Here is a 21,128-nt window from a genome sequence, read left to right on the forward strand (position 1 = left end):
AAGCTTTTAAATATATACAACAAAGAATGTTACACTTATTTCACGATTGCAATTAAATTTCAAAGGTTTACATATAATCAATTTAAAAGTAGAATACTTTGTGAATAATCACATCTGAACAAATCACACTCTTTTCTTTAAACTTCTCTTCTACAAAAGTACAAATCTTTGACTGAATGGTGCTGCCATCTTTCTGATTGTTTTAAAATAAATATTTTTTCTATAGAAAAACTTATTATTCCCATGTGCTCCATTCTTTTAAATTAAAGATATATTAAAATTAAAAAATAATTTTGAAAAATAATTACTAAACTTAAATAATTGAACACTCAATTGAGGTGAAATTTATGTCAAGAAAAATCATTTAAAATATAACGCAACTGAATAACTGTTGAAAACTGTTACTAAATCATCCATTACTCATCCTCTCACAGAGGACGTCCCTATTTCTGACCGATGGGGAAAGTCTTGCTTTCAAATGTCAAAGCGAACATAATTTGAAAAAAAGTGAAACAGCATTAAGAAAAAAATATACCACAGATTAGAACTATAATTTCTTAAAATTATTCCAATTGAAAACATAAAACTATTTGCACAGGGGCCCCCACCAGGGGGGGAGGTGGGCGCACGATGCTCTCACTTAAAGCTTGGGGGAGAATTTTTACACTAAATAAAACGAATAGTTTGGGGGGGGGGGAATTTAGAATTTGCCCAAGAATGCGCACAAGAGCTTGGGGGGGATGGGGGCTACTGTATTTGCACATAAGCAACATAAAACAAACAGTCAGTGCAAAAGAAGAAAAAAATTCGACAATGAACTTAGAACAAAGAAACAAAATTAACAAAAAACTTTTTCACAAAAAAGTTTTCCTAAGAAAATTGGAATTAGCTTAATACTTCCATAACAGTATCGCAATATATATATTTTTTTACATTCATCAACCACCAATGATTATCATATAGCTTATATTTATATGAAACTAAGGCAAACAACGTTAAGGAGCACAAAAATATTTATAAAATACAGACAGCTGTTTCGGATGCTCAAAGGGCAACCTTCATCTCTTTTTGTTGCACTGATGAAGGTTGCCCTTTGAGCATCCGAAACAGCTATTTGTATTTTATAAATATTTTTGTGCTCTTTAACGTTGTTTGCCTTAGTTTTGTATTTTAGCACAAAGGTTGCCCACTTGTGTATTTATATTTATATGGTTGAATTGATCAAGTATTATGGTGAGCAAGAACATTTTAAATCAAATTAATTAAACACAGAATAAACTATCGAAGTAATAATTTTGCTAACACTTAAGATATAAAGTAAAATCTTCCGAGAAAATAAGGAAAGTTGACAATTTTGTTATTTATAACTTATTCTTACTTTTTTTAGCCTCACTTTTAATGTCTTTTTATTATAATATGTAAGAATAATTATAGGCACTAATTTATGATTCGGTCAAATGAATAATTTTATTCGTCAAAATAGGAATCTTCCCATAAATGCGGTGTCCCTCATCAATTATTCAATATTTATGTTCATAAAAATATAAACGATACTAGTTTTGTATCTTGAAATAAATTCTTGTGACAACGATTATCTGGAACGTTGTTGATGTTTTAAAAGTCAAAGAATATGAAGAAAATAAACAGCTATCGAATATGTAGACAAAATTTTTAAGCGTCTTAAAAGAATGAGAAAATAAGTATGGTCAAAACTACCAAAATATGGTAAAATTTACTTTATTTCTGGCTCTATGAGAACACCAATACGCACGCTAATTTTTACGAAAGTGTTTTGGTAAAATTAACAATAAAATGTAGTATTATAATATGTGTTAAATTCTGTAAATGTGATAAAACTTATCATGATACGCTAGAGCATGGCATAAGAAACCATTTAATCGGAAAAATTTAATTTTCTGTTTTTAAAATTTTGCTAAATGCATGGGAATAGGAACTATAATTTTGAAAGCAAGAATTTTCGCCCAACCGTCACTATATGAATGGAAGCCTTTACCATATGAATGTTTTAAATTACCTTATATTTTGATTTTATTATCAAAAATGTCTTCTATAGGAAATGTTAATTTTACAAGAATTTTTTTTCTTCTTGCAGTATTTTATATATCATCCTATCATCTCAATTTTAAAATTTAAATTTTAATTACCTGACTACGTGTGATTCGCAGAGCTATTCAACCAAATTACTTCATTATATTTTTAAATTCTCTTTCGTTATGCTAAGACGTAGATTTTTTCCGATGATCTATCCGATATTGTTATCGTCGTAGGTTATTAAGAAATACGTCACACCCGTTTATAACATCCACAGATCTTAATTTTGACCTGAACCAGAGAATGATCGATTCCCAGAGGTATTATTTTGGTAAGATGGACGACTTATTTAACGTGCAGCACCAGTCATCATTTACTACACAGTCTTCGGCCGGACTCAGGCGGACGTGAGTCCAACCCAAGCAGGCTATCCCGGCTCAATATAATAATCTATCCGATACTAATCTATTTTAATCTACCGTAAACCGGGGCGAGTCTACCCATTTTTTCAGTTTCTCAACTTTCAAGCTGTCAAACTTTTGTAAATATTAAAGAAAAAAGGCTTTTAATAGGTGTTTCGGAATCGCTATTTATCCCTCTTTAAAGCTGTGAAATCGATTTTAGAAAATATTAACAGTTACGCTGTTACTGTATATTTTTATAGAACTGCTGACAAATCTCTCGTATGGGGCGAGTCTACCCATTCTACTAAAATGAATATTAACATTGTAAATAATCAAATTTTACTATTAAATTGTAATTTTAGTTACTATATAGGATATTTATGACGTAAAATTCATAACTTTATTATATATTCCATTTTTTTATTCATAAAATAACACAAATTGAGTATTTGATCGATTATCACATTTTGATCACAGTTTTGTTTTTATAATCATTAACACTATAAAATAACACTTTTTTCTGATTATTGTTGATAAAAATAAATTAAAATTAATATAAATTTACAATTAAATAATTAATAAATAATAATATTTAAAGATTATTAACAAAATCGAAATTCAAACATTGGGAATCATTAAAAATCTTTTTCCCATTCTTTTGGGAGGTAATAATAATTTATAAATAATAATTTATTTAACTTGCATTAAATAAAAAAAGTTAATTTTGTAATATAAAAATTGAAAAAATAGGTAAAATAAACATATTTTATATTTACATTTATATTTAACCTATAAATTTTCTTATTAATGATAAATTTATCAATGCAGAATTAAAATAATATACTCGAATTCATTTAAAATGACTTAATTTTAATATAAACAAAGTTCTAAATTATATTATTATGCTTTATTAAAACTAAATATGAATGGGTAGACTCGCCCCGCGAATTCTGGCTTTTTGTTTACAACAGCAAAACTTACATTCTTTTTGTTTTTTTTCATATAAAATTAATGTAATCTTAGTCTTAGATAAGTTTATCACTTAGCCAAAGTGACAATAGTAACAATAATAATATACTTACGGAGCACCAACTAAAAGTTTGCTGATTTTCAATACAAATCTCTCAAAAGACGTTTGAACAGGTCGGTTAAAAAGACACCAAATAAATAAAAACGGATCAAACTACTACAGCGCCATCTTCCTTAGAGTCTGAACTAAGTCCTCCATCGGTAAAATTTTTTTTATTTGCAATTTAAAATAGTGAAAATTAAATAAAACTAAAATGGGTAGACTCGGCCCTGGATGGGTAGACTCACCCCGGTTTACGGTATAGTTCTTCCTGATTTTTTTACACTTTTTCTTAAAAGTAACACTCGTTCCAAATAATTCCAGTCTCAGCTGATATATTAAAACTACTTGGTGCAAAACATCTTACTGATCGTATTAAATAAGCTCACCTTACCTTTTTCTACAAATCATTTATTTATTTAATTTATTGCTTCTTATTTATTTGATTTCTTATTTTTTGAACAAGATATTTCTATTTTTTGAATAAGACATTATTTCAGAATCAGAATGCAGGACATTGCGATTTGATTTTTCTCCTATGACTGTTGAAAGCTCGAGCGAGAACTGGAACAAAACTCAATTCTCAGACCGATTTTTTTCCCCCAGAAATAATGAACTATAAAAAAATGTCGCATCGTAATTGAAAAGCTAAAACTGTAGTCATCACTCAAAATTTATTGATCGTCAATGGAGACCGTATTTTCTCGGATCTTGCTCTTATACCATCAAAGGCTATTATAAATTCTTTGGGGAATATTCATGAACTTAAAAATTATTACAAATAATATAGTAAGGGTCATTCTCACAAAAAGGTGATTTTTTAAGTCCCTTAGTAATAAATATTAGGAAATACAGCAGATTTCTTAATATTTTTTTCATCATTTTTCATTAAGTTCTAACAAATCATATGCATTTCTGCTAAATGTATTTAATATTTCATTCTTATTTTTTAACAAACATAACTTCAAAATCCCCTCCGTGGACGTCTCTACGTCTGTGACACAAAATAATTTTTAATGGCTGTTAAACAATTTAAATATTATTTTAATGATTTTTGTAGTTTTACCTAGTTAAATCTTTATAGTAACTTTTTACTTAATATTTTTTTGAAAAAAATTTATTTTTATGAAATAAATGACTAGTAAACTTTGTCCCTCAAAAATGAAATCTCCCTCCTTGGACAATTAATATAGTTAGGTAAATATGCAATAAAGGGCAGTATATGCGATATCCCTATAAGACAGCTGCTGGGAAAGGTAACCGTTTCATTTTCTATTGTTAACTAACAGTTGTTCTTGTTCTCTTTGGTGTCAGTTTTGGATTGTTATGTTCAACTGGGGTTTGGCAAATATCTCACCGATTACTCCGTGGACATCATAAAGAAGGTAAGAGAAAATTATTTTATTTTTGATAGATGAATTTTAGATTGCAAAAATAGTATATTTAATAAAAAGAACTGTCCCATTTTTGTAACTTTAAAATTAAAAATCAGTAAAATTCAAGAACTAGTTTTTGTCTCCTCCGTGGACATGACAATTCCATGGAGGAGAAGACACAGTCAATGTATTAGATAACCATAATACAATTTTAATAATTAAAAAACTATTTTCTTTTAATTGATATTTTTTAAACTGGAGCAAATGTGTTAATTTGCTTGTATTTTTAAAGAAAATCAATTAAGTTTAACTTTTTCTTATCGGAGAAGTAAATATTGACAATTTTTCTAAATAATTTCTGTGATGTTTAACATTTTTTTTCTCTTCAAATTTTAGGAAAGAAATAGCAAAACCAACATGTAAACAAAGAAAGCAATCAAATGTTCAAATGCAAAAGAGAAGGGAACAGAAAAAACTTAGTATGAGACAAGCTAGACAGAAATTAAAAGAAAACTCTATATTGTTTGAAGAAAGTAAAAAAAAAAAAGAGCAAGAAACTTTAAAATCTGTATCAGAAAAAGATTTAACAGAAAAATCATGATCAAATGTACTTAAATTTCTAGAAATTGATAGAGCAAGCCGTTTGTGCCCAGGGAAAAAAGAAATAATAACAGGAAGAAAAGAGAAAAAACAAAAACGTCATTCGGATGACAGTATTAAATAACTAGAATAAAATGTTCATAAAAGAGTACCCTCAACACACAACTTTCATGTGAAGTCTGAATTTTTATTTCAACAGTCTTTACATTTTAATTTATTAATATTCAGTAAGAGTTACTTAAAAAATTGTACACTTAGGCTAAAAATGGATGTTTCCTTTCATAGCAGCATGATTAATCGGAAGTAGCTCTATCTCTAATAATGAAATATTTTATTATTTACTTATTAATGTTAAACTCATATCAGTTGTACCCAATAATTAATGAATTAGTCTTCATTGACATTTTATATTTTATAACATAAAATTTCTCCTCCGTTGACTATTACATCTCCTCCGTGGACAAGGCAGAATTTAAAATATTTTAAATCTTGTAAAAAATAAAATAGAAAACTTGACCATTATTATAAGGACATATAACAAATATAAATAAAAGCATTTATGTAATTTTTATTTCTTTTTCAATTACTTTAATTTTAGAAAATTATTTATACCTTTTCAATGAGAATGACCCGTAAATACCTTTTGTATATATTTTTAATTAACATTTTTATTTAACTAAATAACGTTAGTTCTGTAGCTTTTCAAAATATTTTGACCAATTATAATTTAAACAGCTATTATAATATTTTTTTCACTACTCTGTTCATTCAGTTATTTTAAAATTATTCTTGTCACATCATTTAAACTAACCGAGAGATTCCAACTTGTTTAAAACAACTTTTGATTCAAGAAGAGAACAGTTAGGCGCATGCGCGAATTCCAGTTTTCGTTTCGCTATGTCGATTCCTCTGTTCTAAGCGAGCAAGTTACATTTCCTTATTTTTCTTGTGAATTACTCAGGTGAATGCAGGGAAACAGTTAAGAGGTAAATTTCTTTTTAATAGTTGCTAATAATTTAGTTTTATTTACTAAAAATAATAATGAATTAAATACAAACATATTAGGCTTTTTTCCCTGTTTTAAATAATTTAAAATAATATACATTTAGCCCTATTTAAAGTTAAGAAATTAATTATAAAAAGTGATAGATTGCGGAAACAAGAATATAATTGTTTTAAAATTGCTACTTTAATTGATGCAAAATTAAGTAGCAAAACATTTCTTTCTTGACTAATTTTAAAATTTTTACAATTTATGTACCAAACAGTGTGGAAATAAAATTTTAATTTTAGTAGAAGAAAAAGAAAGGAAAGGTTCTATTATTTTTAGTATTACCAGGAACAAAGTGGTTTTTATGTTAGAGGCATTGGATTTATTTTCAATAAATTTATGGAAGAACTATAAGAGTGGATAATTCTGGTTATTTCATAACAAATTGAATAATTATTTTAAAGAAGGATAAATATGTACTATATATTAAAGTAACTATTTTACGCTAAAATAATAGTTACTTTTTGGATCTCAATTGATTTTTCTTTCACACATTCTGTCATTTGTCAAGGATATAATTCAATAAGTCTGCTAATATATATTTGATATTATATGACATTATTTGATAAAATCATGACTATCCAAAATTGGTTTAAAAAGCATTTTTTCTAATTTTGTTGTTGTTGCCTTTTGTTTTTACATTTCTTGAGCATGCCGCCAAAAGTCATTTATCTAATAAGTTATTTATCATCAAATTTGCAATCTTGATGTAGTTCTCTAATTTGGATTATTCAGATGTTTTTAAAAGTTTGCATGTTTTTGCTCTTTGAATCGGCTTAGATAATAAATATTGATATAATTATTATTGTAATAATAATGTATGCAGTTATATATTAATAATATAATATAATTATGAATAATTTAATGATATATAATTATATATTAATAATGAAATATAATTGGTATAAATATTATTATGTTATTGAATGATTAATTGAAATGAGCTATGAAATCTGCTAAAAAGAATTCTTCACTTTTGCCGTTTTTCAGTACAATCAGATCTAATAAATATGATTAAGACATATTGAATATGCTAGGATTTGCCCAAATCATTGACTTTTTTAAGCCATATTAAAAACGGTTAAAATATAAAGAATCTTTAGAACATTTAAAAATATTTTTAGCGTTATTTAAAACGTTCAAATATATATTAAGAAATGGTTGTAATTGAATAAAGAAAAACGGGTGCAAAATTTTTTTTTTCTTCTAAAAATTAATTGTTCACCATAAATCTTTTATGTTCATTGCATTGTTTTCGTATAACTAAATTTCTTACAACTAAGTTTTCTAATTTGGCTTCTTTAGATGTTTAAGAAAATTTACCTGTTTCTGCTCTTTAAATCGGCTTAGATAATAAATATGGATATAATTATTATTGTAATAATAATCTATGTAGTTATATATTAATAATATAATATAATTACGTATAATTTAATGATATATAATACATATTAATAATATAGTATAATTGATATAAATATTATTATGTTATTGAATAATAAATTGAAAGGAGCTATGAAATCTGCTAAAAGGAATTCTTGATTTCTGCCGTTTTTCAGTACAATCAAATGTAATAAATATGAATAAAAAATACTGAGTATGCTAGGATTTGCCCAAATCATTGACTTTTTTAAGCCATATTAAAAACGGTTAAAATATAAGGAATCTTTAGAACATTTAAAAATATTTTTAGCGTTATTTAAAACGTTCAAATATATATTAAGAAATGGTTGTAATTGAATAAAGAAAAACGGGTGCAAAATTTTTTTTTCTTCTAAAAATTAATTGTTCACCATAAATCTTTTATGTTCATTGCATTGTTTTCGAATAACTAAATTTCTTACAACTAAGTTTTCTAATTTGGTTTCTTTAGCTGTTTAAGAAAATTTACCTGTTTCTGCTCTTTAAATCGGCTTAGATAATAAATATGGATATAATTATTATTGTAATAATAATCTATGTAGTTAGATATTAATAATATAATATAATGACATATAATTTAATGATATATAATTACATATTAATAATATAATATAATTGATATAAATATTATTATGTTATTGAGTAATAAATTGAAATGAGCTGTGAAATCTGCTAAAAGGAATTCTTGATTTCTGCCGTTTTTCAGTACAATCAAATGTAATAAATATGAATAAAAAATACTGAGTATGCTAGGATTTGTCCAAATCATTGACTTTTTTAAGCCACATTAAAAACGGTTAAGATATAAAGAATCTTTAGAACATTTAAAAATATTTTTAGCGTTATTTAAAACGTTCAAATATATAAAAAAAAAAATGGTTGAAATTGAAAATACGGGCTCACAATTTTTTTTTCTTCTAAAAATTAATTGTTCGCCATAAATCTTTTATACTTATAGCATTGTTTTCTTATAACTAAATTTCTTACAACTAGTTTTCTAATTTGGTTTCTTTAGATGTTTAAAAAAATTTGCGTGTCTCTGCTCTTTGATTCGGCTTAAATAATAAATATTGTAATAATTATTATTGTAATAGTAATCTATGTAGTTATAGATTGATAATATAATATAATGATACATAATTATATATTGATAATATGATGTAATTGATATAAATATTATTATAATATTAAAGAGTAAATTGAAATGAGCTAAAAGGAATTCTTGACTTTTGCCATTTTTCAGCACATTCAAATGATTAAAACGTATTAAATAAGCTAGGATTTGCTCTCGTCGTTCACTATTTTATAATATCTTAAAAACGCTTAAAATATAGAGAATCTTTAGAACAATTAAAAATATTTTTAATAGTATTTGAAATGTTCACATATATATTTAAAAAAACAGTTAAAATTGAATGAAAAAATACGCGCACAAATTTTTTTTTCCCATAAATTAATTGTTAGCCATAAGTCTTTACGTTCCTTGTAACTAAATTTGAAATGCTTATTCTTTTACGATTCATAAACTTAAACCTTCTTAAAAGTATTAAAACGCAAGAAAAAGGTAGCATATTTGTTTTTAAAAAAGAAGACTTATATTAAACAACTATACTTTCATTGGCTTCAATGAAAAATTATTCATTTCAGACAGCGTGAATCACTATATAAATATCCTACACGATGCAAGAAATACTGAAAAATGTATTATTTTTCATGTAAAAGCACAATTAAATGATTTCTTTTTTTAAAAAAGTATTTTATCACATTTATAAGTTAAATAAGTATATATCTTTAAAAATTTATATAAGAGATCCCCACAGAAACTGATATTCAGAAGCTGTTTTATTGTTTGTATATTACCACCCTCGTAGAACAGCCGACCCAATTTTAGGGTTTACAACTACTAATGTTCAACTCCATAGCCTTGTAATCTTGAACCCAATCCAGAAGACAAGAGAACTCCTGGATCCAGTATTGGGAGAAATTTGACTTCGTGGAGAACTTTTTTGATAGAACTAAACCGCATTTGCGTTACATGGAGAGGAAAACCACGAAAACCTTGCACGGTTAGCCTGAAGGTAAGGGGACTCTAGCCCATAATTCGTCTACCACTCAGGATATTTTACGTCAGCAATGTGGTCGGTGTGAGCCGTGTGCGGAATTGGAATTGACCCGTCATCGCTGGGATTCGAACCCGGTTCACCTCATTGGAAGGCAAACTTTCAGTCCCCACCACGGCTCTATCGCTTGTATAGAAAATAACTGTGATTTGAACCGAAAAACTCTTAGGTGGACCGCGAAAGAAACTTTTCTTGTGAGAATAAGCCATGAAGTTTCGAAAACTCTCCATTGCTCATAATTTGTTTTCATTTTAATATTTCTGTTCAGCAATTGGTTTGCTTCTTTTTTCTATACTTTAAATTAAGTAATTTAAATAATTTAAGTATGTAATTAAGTAATTTAAATAATTTAAGTATGTAATTAAGTAATTTAAATAATTTAAGTATGTAATTAAGTAATTTAAATAATTTAAGTATGTAATTAAGTAATTTAAATAATTTAAGTATGTAATTAAGTAATTTAAATAATTTAAGTATGTAATTAAGTAATTTAAATAATTTAAGTATGTAATTAAGTAATTTAAATAATTTAAGTATGTAATTAAGTGATTTAATATTTCCGAGGAAAATTCGTGCTCCTCTTAGCATTGAATTTTCCACTTCATTGGAATTTCCAAAAAATAGCCCAAAGAATGTTTTAAAATGTGGTTTTAGAAATATGCAGTTTTGTCCCTAACAGATATTTAATATAAATTTTATTTTCTTCCAAATTATTACCCTGTGAAAAGTTGAGCTAATTTTATCCTTATTAAATTGCTGATATTACTACGTGAAAACAATTGATGCGTCTCCATATAGTTTTAAACTTTTTTATAAATAGTTGTTGACAAATAAAAATTGATTGTATCCTTGTCAGCAAGATTATAATTTTTAGAAAAAGTAATTGAGGGTTTTTTTTTTCTTCAAAAAATATAACATACGAAAATAATTAAGGTAAATGCTTTATTTATTTATTTAGTCTTAAAATAATGTTTCAAGTATTTAAGTAGTTTCTTATGTTTTTTTTAAATATTTCTGTAACAAAATATCACGTAAAATATAGGGTTGTCCAAAAAATGCAACGCATGCAGTTTTTCACAAAAATTTATTGTGTAAGAAAATCCAAAAATTCGATGAAAAAAGTTATTATAGTGCTTACTTTAATTGAATAGAAAGTATAATGCGAGAATATTTAGCGTATATAACATGGAAATCATAATTAGCTACCGTGATTGTTGTTACCTTTTGAAAGGTGTCCTCTTAAGCTGTAAAAAAGTTGAAAAGAAGAAATTAACGAAAACTATTGCTCTAAACCATTTAAAGTTTTTTTTAACACTACAGGTATCTCTTATTTCTGTTTAAAATTTTATAAACCGTTTAGCACATCTATCTATAAATTGTTAAAAATCCCTAATAGTGTATACTAGTCGAGCTACTTTTAAAAAATGTTTTCCAGTTACTTATTTTTACAAGAATTGAAGGAGTAATGTTCAAAACAATATCAAAAAAATTTTCAAATTTTTTTTAAAATTTAGAATATTTGAACGTTTGTTCCTATGGAGCTTTCCAAAAAAAAAGTATCTATATATCACTCATAAAGTTTCATAAAATTTTTAGTTTCTCTCAATCCAAAATTCAGTGGTCGAACGGTCATTGCCGTTTGGCACCTTTTCCGCTCAGATGAACGCAAATTTTCAACCCCATTGCTTTCCGAGGTCAATTTTGTTTAGATTTTCTCGCTATTTCAAGGGCTTCCGGCTGAAAAATATGCTTAGTATTGTTCATTCATTTTAAATGAAAGATGTTTGCTTAGCTCCTTTCACAAATCTAAAATCTTATTGTTTCCCTTTTTTAAGTACTAAAATTATCTCGGAACTTGTTATGGTGTGTTACAGATTAAAAATATTCAGTTTATCTCATGCTGTGAAACATGAAACTATAGTGTACTTATGAAGAAACACTTTTACCACCAAATTGAGCTCTCATAAGCAATTTGTTGTTGGATCTAAGCACTTATAATGGGAAAAGCTTATACAAAACTCACACATTTTACTTCATTCTGCTTTAAACATTTTTGATTTCGAAATCACCAGTGTTGGTGTTTATATCATTTATTCAACGAGTTGGCTTGAGTTTGTAATTGTCTTCAAAGCTGCTATGTAAGGTGGTCATAAGAACTTGACCTATTTATAGACCTCTAGCGGCCGGTCCGTTCAACAGAATGAGATGAGATTTCAGACATAGTTATACAGAGGTATGAGCTCGAGATTCTGAGAACGGCTGCAAAGTAATGCTTAGTAAGTAGTTAAAAGTACAGAAACTCGAAATTTTCGAATGGCAACACCCACTTTTTTCATCGCAAAACGTCCAGTATATGCAAATACACTAAACAGAGTATGAACGGTATCACAGAAAACGGATGCACTGTACACGACGCACAAAAAGCAGATCTGCTCACGACTAAAAGACACACGATCAAGGCGCACAAATGAAATTGATAGAGTCAAAGCAATGACGTTCGTCAGATATTCAGGGTAGAAATCCTTTAAAAAGTGGGGTGGAAAACTGGAAACATTGGTTCCTCAGTCGGGACTCATGCTGACGAAATGAAAAGAAAATTCGTGGTAAAACTGTTTTATCTATGGCTACGAAAGCCTTGCGTGTTTACTATTGAAATCATATTGTGGCTCAGCAAAGAAACACCTGTAATAGGCCGAACTGTTCCTGTTTTGGAAGTGAATCAAGCACGGCATGATTGGACGACGGAAGTGAATCAAGTGTCTTCAGAGAACAGGCATACTGAAGAGCTCGTGTATTGGATATATCGAAATCAACTGTTTTAAAGCAACTGTACTTCATATGTCTCCATATCGATACCAGTGCTCTCAGATATTGTACGTTGGAGACCATCAACAGCTTAGTAACTTTGAGAATAAATTTTTTATCCAATATGATGATAATAACGACAGTCCTCTTTGAGTATTGTGAACAGGAGAGGTCCATTTTACCCAAACTGGCAACGTCATTGTCAACATCAAAAGATTTTGTGCACTAGGTGGACACGAATCTTCATGCTGTGTTACCAGTAAATTGACATGACGCCAAAGTTACTATGTGGTGTGACATTTCAGGCGCAGTTGATCTCTTTTGATTATGTTTGTAACATGCTCTGTGACAGGCTGACGCTATGCAGCTATTACATCATACTAGAATTGCTGCAGGCGAAATGCACTGAGTGATATCGTTTGGGTGCAAGATGGTGCATCTCCACACATTGGGATGTCTGTTCACAGGGTCACATTTTTGGTAATCGTGCCATCTCACACCATTTCCGTGGCCTCCACGATCAACCGACTTCACTCTTGTGGATTTCTGGTTCTCTGAAATCCAGAATGTACAATCCTCAAACTTTGTTGTATTTGAAAGACTCTATAAAACGTGAGATTGCATCATGCCACGCTGCTTTCGGATTTATTTTCCACAGTCTCCCGGACACTTTGGGGGCACACGTAGAAAATTTGTAATTCAAATAAACTTTATGATCGGTGTTGTCACCACTGATCGTTGTTTTACCTCTCTCAAGTTTTCTCCGTGCGCCACGATTGTGTATTTTTTAGCCATGCGCAACGTTTCTTGATGAAAAAAAAATGAATGTTGCGAGTTTCTGTATCATTTATAATCATACCCAAAAGCGCCTCTCACCTCTGAATATCTATATCAAAAATCTCATATAATGAGGATATTTTAATTCTCTGTAAACTGTATTAAATAACTTTATAATGTATACTTTCTATCTTCTTCGGTTCTGTTAAGCCTAGTTCGAATTAGTCTTAATATTCTCTCTGTGCTACTAATTTTATTTTATCAATTAGAGTTCACAAATTTATTTTAAGTACTAATTTTATATTTTAAGTACTAACTTTATTTTAACAGTTAGTGTATATATCCATCCTAAATTCTTGCTTTCTATTGTTTCGTAAAAATTTCTTTTCTTACTCTCTTAAAAAACTCTTTTCTTACTGTAATTATAAATAATAGTGTTATCGTATAACAAAGCTGGTATTTTATACCAAGTAGCGTAAAAGATCATTCTTGGTGTTTTACTACGCCAGGAACTGTCCTTGATTTTGTACCACTTTGAGCTTAAATAGTTGCCACTATTTTTTGATGTTAAAATACATTCAAATTCATAAAGGGTTTTTGACAAGAGCACTTTTTTTTGGCCTTCATTTCGTCAAATAAGGATCTTCTTTTACTTAAGGAACCAATAAATCCCTGCCTATTTTGACTCATCACTATTATTCTAAGATCCATTCCATATCCTAAATTTTTTCACATTTCTGTTTGAAAATATGAAAAGCACATAAAATTTTGATTAAATTTTCTTATGTTTACAAACTAATTATTTAAACAAAATAAATTAAAAATGAATAATATTAGAGAAGTATTACAATGTGGGTCACTTTTTTTTCATGATCTTTGATGGACCCTTTCAATGTTATGCAAAAAATCTGACACACAAATTACTTTGTGCAGTACATCGAAGCTTCTCTTTCTATATGTTTGGAAATAAATTTAACACAATAACAATTTTTTAAATACGAGATTCTCACTATAAAAGCATTGACGATTAATTAAGGCGCCTTCTTTAAAAGCCTTTTAAAATGAGACGTATTTCAATTACAAAACAAATATCCATTTTTAATAAATTCACCCCAATTAGTCGGAGATTTTAATTACAACAAAATTTTAAAAGAAAGAAATTAGATTTAAGTAAGCTTTAGTACAGTTTTGTGATTATTTGATTCGAGGGAATTGTGTTTCATGATCCAATTGTGAAGAAATACACTATGAAAATGTCATGGAATTTGAAAATTCAAATTTATCACTATTTTAAGTAATAATTAAAAATAACTAAAAATGTTAATTAAAACTAATATATTAATTATTTTTAAATATTATATATTAAATATTATATATTAAATATTATATATTAAATATTATATATTAAATATTATATATTAAATATTATATATTAAATATTATATATTAAATATTATATATTAAATATTATATATTAAATATAATATATTAAATATTATATATTATTAAAAAATATATATAATCTCATTTATGTGTTTACTTACTTCAAAGTAAAAAACGTATTTCCTGCATGGAACTCTGCATAAATTATTCTCCAATAAACAAAATTCAGACAAATATGTGTTTTTTAATGATGCGATTAGAAACTTTTAACAAAATAATACAACCGCTATAATAGTTGTAATGAACTTTTTCAGTGGTCCCATTTAGTTCCTTATCTCAGGCTGAGTTATCTTAACCTAAAACCTCGAGCTGAGCTTAACCTTAAGTTATCTGGGGATATTAACTTACGTTATTTTATACGATTATAGTGGAGAGCTGAAAAATTGGTATTCGTTTAGAGTAGTAGACTCTAATTTCAGCTTTAAATTTGCAAAAGCAGCTCCTGAAACTGAAAAACTGAACAAAACTCACTTTCCAAAAACTATTTCTTTAGAGAAATTGAAAAGATTTGTAGACTTTTAAAGAAGTTGAGTGGAAAAAGAAAAGTGAATAATTCTTCACTAAAACTTAAAATTCTTAGTGAAAATTGCTTCTTTTTTATATTTAATCAGTTCAAATAAATTGTGTACTATTTTAACAAGGGTATTTTCATACTCTTAAAAAATCATTTTTTATACCGGTACGTACATGATTTGGGCAACCTTATAAATAAATTACAAGCTTCAAACTATTGTAAACAAATAAAACTGACTTCAGGGAAATTATATTGAAAAAAACCCAATTATCTTGAAAACACTTTTCCACGAGAGCAAAAGCAATCTCTATTTATATCAGCATTTTTCGAAGGGATACTGTTAAAACATGCAATTGTGTAGTTTTAAATGCAAACCATAAATCACTTTATGTCCTCGTTTTAAATTTTATGAAAAAGAAAACTTTAAAAATTCTATCCAATCAGTATTCGTCCTATCCTCAATCCTTAATTTTCAGTCATTCCTGAAGGGTATAATGCTTTCAAATGACATTCTATCATCAAAAGTTTGTTATGCACACACACAAAAAAAGAAAGAACGAAGGAACATCAAGAAAAACAAAATACAAAATGAAATGGCATGGACCCTTTCTGTCTTGTTTGAAGCGTAACTACGAAATAAAAGAATTTAGGTGATATGAATCATCGCTTGATTAAGCTAAAAAAATAAGTTAGAAAACGTCAACTTTAATTCGCTATTAAAACATTTACAACGTTTTTAAAAAAAAATAATAATAATAATAAATATGAGCGCTGAATTCAAATGATTAACCAGAAGATCATTGACCTCCTGAGACCCCAGCTAGCAAACAATATGTGATTTTTGCTAAGAAATATGTAGCTTACACCAATTCTTAAATGCGATGTAAAAAAATAATTAAATTTATAAAAGTTTTTTCAATTAATTTTAATAGTTACATGAAAAAAGAATTTTTTTTATAATTTTTATATAGAAAGATATTTTTATGGTGTTACTTAATTTATTGGACTTTAACAATAAGATATTTATAAAAATATCCAATTACAGTTTTACATAGACTTTATGATAGATCTAAAGTAATAAAATTATATCGAATATTGGACGGTGGGTCTAAAAAGGTTGAATAAGATATTTATAAAAATATCCAATTACAGTTTTACATAGACTTTATGATAGATCTAAAGTAATAAAATTATATCGAATATTGGACGGTGGGTCTAAAAAGGTTGAATAAGATATTTATAAAAATGTCCAATTACATTTTTACATAGACTTTGCGATAGATCTAAAGTAATAAAATTATATCGAATATTGGACGGTGGGTCTAAAAAGGTTGAGTAAGATATTTATAAAAATGTCCAATTACATTTTTACATAGACTTTGCGATAGATCTAAAGTAATAAAATTATATCGAATATTGGACGGTGGGTCTAAAAAGGTTGAATAAGATATTTATAAAAATGTCCAATTACATTTTTACATAGACTTTGTGATAGATCTAAAGTAATAAAATTATATCGAATATTGGACGGTGGGTCTAAAAAGGTTGAATAAGATATTTATAAAAATGTCCAATTACATTTTTACATAGACTTTGCGATAGATCTAAAGTAATAAAATTATATCGAATATTGGACGGTGGGTCTAAAAAGGTTGAATAAGATATTTATAAAAATGTCCAATTACATTTTTACATAGACTTTGTGATAGATCTAAAGTAATAAAATTATATCGAATATTGGACGGTGGGTCTAAAAAGGTTGAATAAGATATTTATAAAAATGTCCAATTACATTTTTACATAGACTTTGCGATAGATCTAAAGTAATAAAATTATATCGAATATTGGACGGTGGGTCTAAAGAGGTTGAATAAGATATTTATAAAAATGTCCAATTACATTTTTACATAGACTTTGTGATAGATCTAAAGTAATAAAATTATATCGAATATTGGACGGTGGGTCTAAAAAGGTTGAATAAGATATTTATAAAAATGTCCAATTACATTTTTACATAGACTTTGTGATAGATCTAAAGTAATAAAATTATATCGAATATTGGACGGTGGGTCTAAAAAGGTTGAATAAGATATTTATAAAAATGTCCAATTACATTTTTACATAGACTTTGCGATAGATCTAAAGTAATAAAATTATATCGAATATTGGACGGTGGGTCTAAAAAGGTTGAATAAGATATTTATAAAAATGTCCAATTACATTTTTACATAGACTTTGTGATAGATCTAAAGTAATAAAATTATATCGAATATTGGACGGTGGGTCTAAAAAGGTTGAATAAGATATTTATAAAAATGTCCAATTACATTTTTACATAGACTTTGCGATAGATCTAAAGTAATAAAATTATATCGAATATTGGACGGTGGGTCTAAAAAGGTTGAATAAGATATTTATAAAAATGTCCAATTACATTTTTACATAGACTTTGTGATAGATCTAAAGTAATAAAATTATATCGAATATTGGACGGTGGGTCTAAAAAGGTTGAATAAGATATTTATAAAAATGTCCAATTACATTTTTACATAGACTTTGCGATAGATCTAAAGTAATAAAATTATATCGAATATTGGACGGTGGGTCTAAAGAGGTTAAAAAACCAGTTTTGTTTATCCACATTTATGGAGTCACCGTGGAAGTAGTGAATTGCCGGAAAATCATTCGAATGAAAAAAGTATTTCTCTTTAAAATGGTTTATCAATTAAAACCATTGTAACCTTTTAAAGGTCTCTTCACGAATTCCTTTCCGCTTCGTCGATTTTCTCTAAAACAGATTCAGTTCACTACATATTTCCCTCCGGTCTCGTTCTTTTCCCTCACCTTTCTCTCAGTCAACGGCACTTTAACGTCACGACATTATCATATTTACAATTAAATTAATTATACACTTAGAATTAATTATACCTATGGAAAAGTAAACTACTTTCGGACCGTTAAATATCTTAACTATTTCTCCGAAGGCTCTCAAAAGTTTAAAACAGCTCATTCTGAATGAATGTATGCTGTAAATCATTGTTTCCCAAAGTGTGGTACGCGTACCCCCAGGGGTACGGGTACAGTTCATCTGGGTTACTCGTTCTTATGCGAAATATCTTGCAACAAACGAAAATTTCAAAACATTTTATTTAAAAACAAAGCTAGCCATGAAAATTTACGATTACGGTATTTTTCTATTGGCTATTTTTTGCAGAGTTAACAGTTAATAATTAGTGGAATCAACAGCCAGTTGTGATTTTTAACTTTTGCGCAATTTTTTTTTTTTTTTTTTTATCACAGCAAAAACAATATCATCCTTCTCACTGAGGCAAATAAACTTATTAACAAAACTTTGTACCAAAAAAAGAAAAATAAACATATTTTAAAAAATGCATTCATTTTTTTTATTAGTGGTACACAGCGTTACGAAAAATTTAGAAAGGGTACACAAAAGTCATAAGTTTGGGAAACACTGCTGTAAATACACAACTAAAGCAATATACTTTTATCTCGATAGTCATTGAAGACATTAGATTATCTAAAATAATAAATTTATAAGAAAACTATCGGCAATACGTTCCTGACTATCTCTTATTTCACCTTTTCCATAAATACTTTAATAATTGAAAATTATTCTAAGAGTAAATAAATAAATACTTAATTTATTTATAGTTAAAAATCTAGACTTGTACATTACTTTTTCGAATTCGTATCAAAGCAATCAATTAAAGTTTTTCACTCAATACTATAACGTTTGCGTATTACCGTCTTATTTAAACTCTTATTTTGTTAACATCAAGACACTATTTAAAAGATTATTTTGGTGTGGCCATTTTGATTGATATTTTTTAAGGTATATATTGAAAATTTGTGCAATAAATTATGTTGACATCAATTTATTCTAAAATGAGAATAATGGTTGCCCAAGAATCAGTCTAAAGTGGCACTTCCTTGAAATAAACGTTTCCCCTTGGTGGAAATACTAGACGTCGATCTGGGAAACATTCATGAGGATGCCATTACAATTTTGATTCTATTGCCGGTAGAATATTTCCCTCTTTCTAACTGCAACTAATAATGTCTCACGATGCTCCGAAAGTTTTTTTAATTTATTTTATTTTAAAACAATGCAAAAAATATTAAATTTACTCCGATTCACAAAGTTATATTTGTAATACTAAAAATTTTTTCTCTTTATTTTATAGAAAATGTGAAAAATTATATAAAACTAGAACTCACTGATTTTTTTTTTTTTTGTTCTCATGCTTTTTTCAATTTAAAAAATTTAAATTAAGCACGATATTTATTATCTTTTCATGTTTTAAAATTTTCATATTGTTATAGATGTAAACTTTTGTCATAAATGTTTAGCTCAGTAGCTTCAATTCAATGATTGAATAAGTGAAAATATCAGTTAACCCATTTTTGGGTTCTCAGCTATCCTCAGCTACTCCCTAGCTTTGAAAATTTATACTCAACCCAGAAAACAAGAGAACTCCTGAACAAACTATCTTCGGCATTTTTCTGGAATGAACCAGCGGTTGCATAACATGGTTAGCCCGGCAGCAACAGGACCCAATTTTCAGTCTATCAGTAAGGTCGATTAGCCATCGCTAATGTGACAACATCCAGAGACATTGTGGTTCGTATTAGCGATTTTTGAAACATTTTCTGGGTTGCTTTGTGTGAGCAAATTATGAATTATTTAACTCCTTTTGCATTAATGATGAGAAACAAAATATAATCTCATATACAAATTAAAAATGAAAGCAGCAATTGTCTCTTTTTTACCGCTATATCAAGTTCATCATACATATTTTTGATCTATCAATCATCATTAATTAATTTTTTTTTTAATTTATCAGTCCATCAATGCTATCAGATGCGGGTAAATATGATTTATTTGAAGTTATCCCTTATTGGTGTGAATTACGTGAAAATTATCGAAATAAATAACTTAATATGATACGCAATTTTATTGACATCTTTTATATCTATCACTTTGAAAGAATACTATAGTTTTTCCTAGTTTCTTCTTAATCTTTTAAATTACAATTGTATAGCAAAAAAGTGATCACTAATGTAAACACTAAAAAAATTAATCATATTTGTTGCAAAATTATAATAATAATAATATTAACTTAAAATAAAGCTGCCAGAAAGCTTCAATAGTTTGAATATCTTTTACATAACGTTAAAAGTTATGAAATACGAAAAATATCAGAAATTTATCAAGTTCGAAATGTTTCTTTACTTTTAACACACTGTTTTTTTAAACTGTTGCTTATCAGCACTAAAATTTCATCTGTGAAATATAGCCCTGGAGACAAACTTTGCTATGGGGAATTTATAGAGACTCCGAGTTCAAAACGTTTAATTTCAAAAGTGTCTGACTTCAAAGCGTTTCTGTAATCTATCTTCAGTCTAGTGTTACATCCTGAATTACAAGCGGGTAAATAACTAACTCTTAATTCCGGGGAAAATATGAATACATC

General features: G+C 27.6%; 1 protein-coding gene across 1 annotated transcript in view; it reads left to right on the forward strand.

The window, feature by feature from the left end:
- The first annotated feature begins 6,398 nt into the window (after positions 1 to 6,398).
- LOC107455717 (uncharacterized) overlaps positions 6,399 to 21,128 on the forward strand; it is a 28,620-nt gene continuing 13,890 nt past the window's right edge. Inside the window, exon 1 of the mRNA XM_016073382.4 lies at positions 6,399 to 6,487. The gene's annotated coding sequence lies outside the window, so the exon portion shown is untranslated. The remainder of the gene's footprint in view (positions 6,488 to 21,128) is intronic.

This window comes from Parasteatoda tepidariorum, chromosome 11, assembly GCF_982258835.1.
Source record: "Parasteatoda tepidariorum strain Cologne lab strain chromosome 11, Ptep-v5.0, whole genome shotgun sequence".
NCBI classification, from domain to species: Eukaryota; Metazoa; Arthropoda; class Arachnida; order Araneae; family Theridiidae; genus Parasteatoda; species Parasteatoda tepidariorum.